Source organism: Hylobates moloch, unplaced genomic scaffold (assembly GCF_009828535.3).
Source record: "Hylobates moloch isolate HMO894 unplaced genomic scaffold, HMol_V3 SCAFFOLD_8, whole genome shotgun sequence".
Classification (NCBI taxonomy): Eukaryota; Metazoa; Chordata; class Mammalia; order Primates; family Hylobatidae; genus Hylobates; species Hylobates moloch.
The window spans coordinates 125,983,165-125,992,401 of record NW_026652283.1 but is presented as its reverse complement, the minus strand read 5'-3'; the positions used below and the strand labels follow the sequence as shown (position 1 = coordinate 125,992,401).

The window sequence follows — 9,237 nt, the reverse complement described above, 5'->3', positions numbered from 1 at the left end:
TCCCATCCTGCCCATTACCAGGTCCCCAATCAGGGGCCCCCCATGTATGTGTGTGGTCACCCAATCCAAGACCATGCGCCCAAGCTCCATCACATCCTTCTATAGACTGCTGAGCCCGGCCAGCTCTTAGGCCTAAGGCCTGCTGTGATGAAGCCAGGTTCATGGGAGAGGCCCAGGTGAGCCTGGGTCAGACGTGGGCCACCTGGGTGATAAGGGCTAGGGGCTGGTGTATGTGTGAATACCACACACAGTCACACAGTGTACATGGAAGGGGCTCAGCTTCCAGGTGGGGGCTTGCCTTTGCCCTGTAGGAGCAGTAGGAGGACCAGCACAGGAGCTTCCAAGCAAGAGCCCAGAGCAAGAGCCCAGAGCAAGAGCCCCCCTCCCCTGGTGTCCAGGGATGGTTCTGCTGAGCCAAGGGAGGAACACAAGAAGGGAAGCTTGAGATGCTACAAACAACGAAATGGCACCCTCTGTGCAAATCCTGATGAGTGCACTTGTGGGTGTTGCAGCCACAGGCTCTGGAAGACACCCCTGCCTGGGCGGGCCATCCAGTCCTCTTGCTGTTGGGGCCCGGATGCTCCAGCAGGGACATTGGGCTGGGATGACTCTTCTTTGCCCTGACTTGATGTGAGCCCAGTGGCTGCTTTGGACGTGTCACCCTCAGGGGGTTTTGGTTGGCCTAAGAATATTTATAGGGTGTCCTGCATTGTGTGTTTTCTATTTGTAATTCTCAAGCATGGCTGATATTTCACTTAGTATCCAAAGGAGTAAGAAATCCTCACGTTGGATTCCATGAACGTAGGAACACCAGTGTTTTCTGAACAGCCTTTTCCTCTGTGTTCCCAGCACACAAACTGTTAGAAAGATTTATGTTAGAATCCACCCAGCATCTGCTACCCAGAGCCTAATTTTGCCTTCCCTCTGAACTGAATTTTTAATTTTTAAGTCAAATACTCGCTGATGTTTGTGCTTCCCCACTTTATGCTTATTCTTCACCTCAGCCCTGTTAGAAAGCTCTCTCAGGCTGCATCACCCTGTCCTGGACCTGGAGGAAGCCTGATTCGCTGCCTCGATTGTTAGAATTCTGCCTCAGGCTGAGGTAAGATTGGCTTCCCTGCCGCTTCTCCCTGGAGACCCTAGTTCTGCTCTTTGAAGCCAAGCAAGATTACTCTTTAGAGGGCAGCTTTGCCTGTGTTTGTAGATCGCTTTCACACATCTTTGCTCCCAAATCAACAAGGTTTTCCCCAGGTACCACCTGGACTATTCTTCTGTCAGCATTTCTCACGTGATGCTGAGTCAGGAGCCTTTACTGTCCTCACCCCCGTGGGGGTGGGAGCCTGGTTTCTCATCACTCTGGTTAAACTGTGCCTAATGTGGGGCGCTGCTTTTTAAGGACCATCAGCTGCCAGCTGAGGCTCTGATTCTTGCACGTGCTTCCAAGCACGTCTCTTCTTCCCATCTCCATTGCCACCCCAAAGTCACTCCCCTCAGACAGGGACGGCAGCATCTCAGTCATCACTCTGCACCCCATTTGACCAGCTGGAGAGTCCTGTGTCTTCACACAACTGCGAGAATGATCATTTGAAACTATGCATTCCATAATAGCTTTATGTTAAATTCATTTCTCAACTTTCATTGGCCCCTGGGAAGATGTCCAGATCCCTTAACATAGCTTAGAAAACCCTCTCAAACTCACGGCCCACCTTTCTCTCCAACTTCATTCCCCCAGCCCCCACGTCATCTGAGGTTCAAGTTCCGTAGACCCTCTTGATAGCTGAGCACAGGAAGCTCAGGGCCCTGCGTTTCGGGCATTTGAAGGGCTCCGCTGGTCGTGGCTTTCCCCCCCATGTCCTCCGTTTCCACGCGACTTGCTCCTGCAGACCTCAGCTTCAGTGCCGCTCCGAGAGGCCTTTCCTGATCTCTGAGCCAGGAGAGGCTTCACCGCAAGCTCCTCTACGGGATTCTGGTTAATTACCAGTCAAACGCCCACCTTTCCAGCCCGCCTGTAAGCTAGGCCGTAACAGGGGCCGTAGCCCTCCTTTCAGCCGCGTTCTTGTCACCTGCGTGGTTTGCAGCGCACGGTCGCCTCCTACGCATTTGCCTTGTGAGGGGTGAATCGGTATCGTAGAGTCATTCTGAGCTATTCCTCTATTAAGTGATAGGGATACCGTGGTGACTAAGAAGCATGCTGTGATCCCTGGGGTTTATGTAAATATTTTGTACTCCTGAGCGTTCAAGTAGGTGTAATATCAACTTTATTAAGCCCAGGTGGTGGTGGTGTTTAATTGCGATTTCATCTTTTATTATTTTAATTTACGAATTGCTCAGTTGATCTTATTTGAAAAGAGTACCCACATTGTGCCTGCTGGAGCCATATCTTTGTAAAAATTCTAAAAGCACGGGGAAATGTTGGAGTACAATTATCACTCTTTCTAACAATGTCTGTTTTCACTGGAAGCTGTGATGCATAATTTTGTGTCAACCAGAATAAAAGTAATCTTTTTTTTCCTGGTGATGCTTTATAGTTAGATTGTAGGGAATCTTCATAAAATATGCCAGCCATGCACCTTTGATTCAATATTCATGTATTCTCCCACATACGGAATTTCACGGCCATGTTTAAGGGGAATGAAACGAGGCCTCATAAAGAGTGGCAGCTTATGCAGCTTACTTTTAAAAAGAGACTGAGAAACCTTTAGCTTTTTCAAACTTCCAGATTTTAACTCCAAATCCACTAGAGCCCAAATACCCACATTTGTCTCTGAATAGTCGTTTGCTTTTGGTTAATGATGATTACACTAGCACAATTTTTTTTTTTTTTTTTTTTTTTGAGATGGAGTCTTGCTCTGCTGCCCAGGGTGGAGTGTGTGGATTGATCTCGGCTCACCACAACCTCTGCCTCCTGGGTTCAACAATTCTCATGCCTCACCCTCCTGAGTAGCTGAGACTACAGGCGAGCACCATCACACCCAGCTAATTTTTGTATTTTTGTTACAGACGAGGTTTCACCATATTGGCCAGGATGGTCTTGATCTCTTGACCTCATGATCTGCCCACCTTGACCCCGTCACACATATTTCCCTACGCAAGCTCCCTATTGATTAGAATGATTAATATTTCCAGTGGATCGATTTTCAATGGTGGAAGAAATTTGTCACTTGCATAGGTTTGTCATTTGCCTAGGAGAAAGGTTGCTTGATCTTAGAAGCGTCATTGCTTCTTTTTGAGAGGAAATTAAATTTCAGAAAAGGCTGATACTAGATGAAGTGAGAACTGATTGAAATTATCAGTCACTCCTAATACATTTTGGGTGGACAGAGCTATGTGGAGGAGTTTCTAGACTGCATATGAGATGGACATATTCCAAAGGCCCATGTGAATATACACATCTGTATTCTGGGAGGAGAAACATATGCATGCCTTAGTAAAAACCAGCCAGTAGCACAGAAGAGCCAGCTTTTAATGAGCAGAGAGCAGGGTGGGAAACAGGAGACAGGCCAACTCTGGTTGGGTGGTTAGGAGTTGGTAAGTCCACAGGGAGGATACATGCGGAACACCATTGAGTGGTATTAGCCTGGTGGCCTTGGGCAGCCAGAGTTGGCGTGGATGGGTAGATGACGTCAACAGAAAGAATGAATAATCCTGCTGGGAGATACTTTCTCCTCCCACGACTTTGCTCAGAGCTTGACACGAGGGTTCGTGTTTGATATGAAACACCATTCAAGAGTTTTACTCACAATTTATGCCACATATGCAAAAACAAGCAGAAGAAGAAACGAAAATATGTAACATACGATCTTCAAGAATAATTCAGATATTTAAATAAATGGGAGAGAGAATTTTTGCAAGCTTCTTAATTACAAATAATAGGACAGTTTTTAAAGAAGTTTGTTTCCTGTTTTCCTTAAGCATAGTGTATGCAAGCATAAAATTTCCGTGTGCCTGTCTTGCTATCTGTCGGTGACAAAGATATCAAGTTCCTCTCCTTTAACAGGTGGATAGCAATATGTTTTTATTTGTGAGTGAATTCATTTAATTCCTGGATATGACAGTTCTCATATATTTCTATAAGCTGATTTCTGTGTTATCATAAATTCTAAGTCAAAATTTCTATACCCAAAAGAGCATTTAAAAGGTATCACAACAAATCATTCAGCTACAGCCAGGGCTTTATCCAAGCTCCTGGAGACATAAACACATTGATCCTACAGAGATGCTGATTTCTCTGGTGCTTTAGGAAGCACCGATGGGAAAAAACTGACTTTAAAAGTCCGTTAAGTAAGTTTAAGAGTATTATCTGGTGTGTCTGAAGTTGGAGTGATTTAGGTTTTATTTTCTCAGACACCAAATAACTCTCCTCCTTAGTGTTAATTTATGATTAAATAAATAACAATTTTCATCTCTAATTAATGCTTCACTTAACCCAAGCTGGAGGTAAGGGAAGATCATCAAATAATATGTGATTTAGCTCTTGTGACACAAACATATGTGAAGGTTTGGGTCATTTTGATTCCGTTAAAATGAGCTAAGCTTTTCATTTCTTTTTCCTATCAAGAAAGGCTCTCGACCGACTGTGTGGTCAGGGTAGGAGAGGCTGAGGAAGGATGGGGCCATAACCTGGGGTTCGGGGGGAAGTCCGGGACGGCCTGGGCCTCAGGGACGGCTGCAGCCAGGTCAGGAACACGTGCTGCTCTCCTGCTTGGCCATTTTGTCATTGGCGTTCTGTGTTTTTTGTTGTCTGTGTGTTTTCTTGTTTGCGTTGGGCTCTATGAATATTTTTATTTTGACTTGAGTGAAATCTTGGATTCACCAAAATGTCTGACAAATCGTTCCCCTATCCTCCACCCCCCCCCCCCCCCCATCCCACCTGATTTGGTCAATCATCAAACATTAATTGGACATTTACTGTCTTCCTCGCCCTCTAGTATGTACAGTCATGCCTCACTTAATGACAGAGCAATGTGTTGTTAGGCATCTTAGAATCTGTGAAATTTCTTAAATAAAATTGGAATATTGTTATGTTTGGATTAGGTATGACTGTGCTCAAGACAAACTCATCTGCTTTTCTATCTCGCTGTAGATTTTAATCTACATCTTTTGGCATGCATCGGCATATATGTACCATGCATGAATGTGTGTGTGTATGGGTCACTGTAGTATATGGGGCTACTGTAGAATATGTGGTTTGTTGTTGACTCAAGCATTGTTATGGGGTACATGACTGTATTTGTGGGATGTATTGTAAAGGTAGATCAAAAATATCTACTTTGACTTTAAAACATTTAAAATATACCTTTCCTGAATTTGTCCACAATGCAAATTTAATTTCTGAAACCTAAAGATAGATAAAACTCATTTTAATTGAGATGAAAACATAATCTGAAACCCCCCTAAATTTCTTCAGGGGTAATTTAGGCTATGATTGATGACTGTCGTAACTGTACCACTTTTTTGATGTGAGAATGAGTCAACCCTGAAGCCATAGGTCTTAGTCCATCCAGAATTTTGTAACAAAAATTCCACCACTGGGGCCTGTGAAACAGTAGATGTGCCTTTCCCACAGTTCTGAGGCCGGAAGCTGGAGATCCGGGTGCTGTAGGCTCTGTGTCTGCTAAGGGTTTCCTCACTCATAGATGGAGCCTCTTTGCTGCAGGGAGCCTCTTTGGCGGAAGGGGTGAACGAGCCCCCTTAGGCCTCATTTATGGGGGCACTAAACCCATTTGAGAGGGCTCTGCCCCCATGGCCTAATCACTTCCCAAAGGCCCCACCCCTTAACACCCCCTCATACCATCACTTTTTGGGTAGGAATTTCTACATAGGAATTTTAGAAGGACACAGACATCAGACTTCACTCTTTTAAATCCAATATTTTATTCCATTAAATCTAAAAGCCGTTGATGGTGAGATACACCACAGCTGTATGCATGACTGAAAAAATGCTGCTGATACAGTTATGACCATGCTTAATTTGTACATTTTTAAAAACTCTTTAAGACATACACAAATGTAGATTCTAATCTAACTGTGTTGGCATGTATCTGCATATATATATTACATATGATTGTATGTGTGTGTGTGTATATATATATCTTATAATACATTGATAAAGGAATTTCTAAAACTTCATGGAATCTGCCTTTTCTTACACATTTTTAGATCTCGGAGCCACGAATATTCATAATTTTCCACCTGTCATTATTTCCTGCCATCAAGAGTATTGAAAATGCAGGGTTTATACAAGCCTGCGCTCCAGTAGTCATTTCCAACCCTGACACTGGCTCTGCACGCTTAGTGCTGATGTTCTCTGGAATTCTTGATTTTACCAGAAGGTGTCAAGGAAAGATCCTCAGACAGCATTCCTTCTTTCTCCCAGGGCCCTTGCGTGTTGTGGGGCCTGAAGCGCCCGGGCTGTGGCTGTCCTGTTGCGTCCTGGCATGACAGGAAAGTCCTGGCTCTTTCTGTCCAGCTTGCTTCCAGTCGTCCAGGTCCAAGCCATCAGAGCATATGAGATTTTATTTCACATGACGCTTTGCCAGTCTCACGTGTCTGTCCTTCTTCCCTGAGGGTGTCTCTGGGCTCCAGGGAGCTTCTTTGCCCATAGGATTCTTGGAGGGGATCTGCTCTGTTTGTGAATTCCCACCGTCTCACGGCTGAAGTCTCACAGATAGTACCACCATCTTCCTGGAGTGACTGGGAGAGACACCTGGGATCTTGCTGGGTCAATAGTGACTGTACAAGGCCATCCATGATAAAATGCGTTCCAACCTCAGAGACATGAAAATAAAAGTGAAAAAAAAAGGCATCTTAGAATCTGTGAAATGTTGGAAGTAAAATTGGAACACAGTGGTTATGTTTGGATTAAGTGTGGCTGTGCTCAAGACAAGCTCACCTGCCTTCTGCCTCCCGCTTCTGCCTCCTTTGTATGGTCTCCAGCCTGGAGCTGGACGTTGGAGTGAACATGAGTGTAAACACAGAAAGTGTCGGCATGTTTTCAACAAGGAAATTCATTTCTTTGCTCTGTGTGTTTGTGTGCCTGTCTAGGACAGTGTTGTAACTTCAGGAAAGATTAGAATCAGTGAACTCCTTCAGGAATAGGACCAGGAATTCTATCGGTACTCTTTTTACCTTCTTGCCATCTTTCCTCAATTATTAATACATTACTCTTGCACAAGGAGGCAAAGCTCAGAGGTGTTAGTGCTCTTTTTTTTTTTTTTTAAAAAAAAAGCAACAAGTATTATAGATCTTCATTTTAGTAAAAGAAAATTGAATCTTTTGACAAGAGTTCCTATAGATTCTCATTTAGTCCAAATTGTCAGCCCAGAAGCCCCAGTGAACACAATCGGAATTTCAGGCTTTATACCACACGATACAAGAACCTGCAAATAAAAGAAAAATTCAATGACTTTAGGATTCTTCTTGCTTCTCTTTTGCACCTGAGACTTCGAGAATACAATTCAAAAATTTCTCAGCTTAAACATTACATTGGTTTAAAGTTTCAGATATTTCAAAGCCCTTTCTCTGGAATTGCCTTATTTGGTCCAAAACCCAAATCAAAACACCCTACAAGGGAAGAGCAGAGAGGGCTTGTTACACCCATTTTTCAGATGAGGAGACTGAGGAACAGAAGAGCTGAGAAGGCACTACTGGTGCTCTGTCCTGAGTCCTAGAACTGTTCCAAGAACACGGGCCTGATGTTAGCAAGCACCTTTCCCACGACCTGGCACTACCTACCTTTCATTGCTATGTGGGCCAGAGTCAGAGGAAGTGTGGGGCCCAGAGAGCATCCGGGTGAGTGCGCCTGGACCCTCTGTCAGTCAAGATGTCCTTGGGTTTTCTCCTTGCTGCCCTGTCCTTGTAGAGCCACACCCATCTCCAAACCAGCTGCATCGACACCTTTGTTATTATGAGGATTCGATTGTAAGTTTTCTATCAGGCTATAGAGCTTCATTTAATGCAATGGAGAAATCTCCAATAGTAAAGCCCTTAAGTTTTTTTTTTTTTTCTTTGGCTTTGGACTTACAAAACCTCTCTCATCTTGATTGCCCTTTCTTGGCATAATAAATCAGATGTCCTTTTGTCCAAAAGGTGCAGTCATGGAATTCGCTACCCTAGATCTTAGCATGCTGTCATGGAATCAGCTGCCATAGATCTTAACATTCTCTCCTGAAATTGGCTACCCTAGATCTTAGCATCCTTTAAGTCTCAATTTGATTTTCTTCCTCAGCTCCTCCAGGCAGGTGTGCGGGCTCAGCCACTGCACTTTCAGTCCCCTGCATGCATGTTCAAGGTGAAGTATTTGGTGGGGTTTTAGGAATTCTACTCTGACTGCAGAGAGAAGTGTGGCCCATTTTGCTACAGGGCGCTAATAGACCTTTGTGATCTATCTATGGTTTAGACACCTAGGATGTGCAGCTTTAACTGTGATTAATGGCCTCTGAGAGTATGGAGTGGAGGACAGAAGAAAATGCAAAGCATCTGGACGTTCCAGATGAGAAGCTGTTCCAGAATGAGGAGCCATTCCAGAATGAGCTGTTCCAGAGTGTGTAGCCATTTCAGAATGAGGAGCTGTTCCAGGATTAGGAGCTGTTTCAGAATGAGGAACCATTCCAAAATGGGGAGCCCTTCCAGAATGGGGAGCCATTCCAGAATGAGAAGCTGTTACAGAATGAGGAGCTGTTCCAGAATGGGGAGCCATTCCAGAATGAGAAGCTGATCCAGAATGAGAAGCCATTCCAGAATGGGGAACTGTTCCAGAATGAGGAGCTGTTCCAGAATGGGGAGCCGTTCCAGAGTGGGAAGCCAGTCCACAATGGTGAGCCATTCCAGAATGGGGAATAGTTTCAGAATGAGAAGCCATTCCAGGATGAGCTGTTCCAGAATGGAGAGCTGTTCCAGAGTGATGAGCTGCACCTTGTACCTGCCTCACACCTGATCACATAGCCTTCATGCCAGAAACCTAGAGTGCTCTACTTAGAAACATTAGGCTGGAAGCAGGAACCCCTGAAGAAACTCAGGACGCTAGGTGCTTGAGTGCGCAGCTAACCTGCAGGAGAAACATCTCCCTTCTGCTGACCTGGGGCTTGACTCTTCTCCCACAGGAGGGGAAAAGAGGTCTCCACCCACAGTCCACTGTTATTCTAGGAGAAATCCTCTGGCCTTCTGCCCAGGAAGTGACTGAGAGAGAGGGAAGCTGAAGCTGCTTTAACCTTCAAGATGAGCCTGTTTCTTCCACGA

At 44.8% G+C, this 9,237-nt stretch overlaps 1 long non-coding RNA gene across 1 annotated transcript in view; it reads left to right on the top strand.

The window, feature by feature from the left end:
* Nucleotides 1–1,006: 1,006 nt before the first annotated feature.
* The window catches only part of LOC131384076 (uncharacterized), a 150,521-nt gene continuing 142,290 nt past the window's right edge, over nucleotides 1,007–9,237 (top strand). The window contains exon 1 of the long non-coding RNA XR_009214574.1: nucleotides 1,007–1,102. This is a non-coding gene — a long non-coding RNA (uncharacterized LOC131384076). The remainder of the gene's footprint in view (nucleotides 1,103–9,237) is intronic.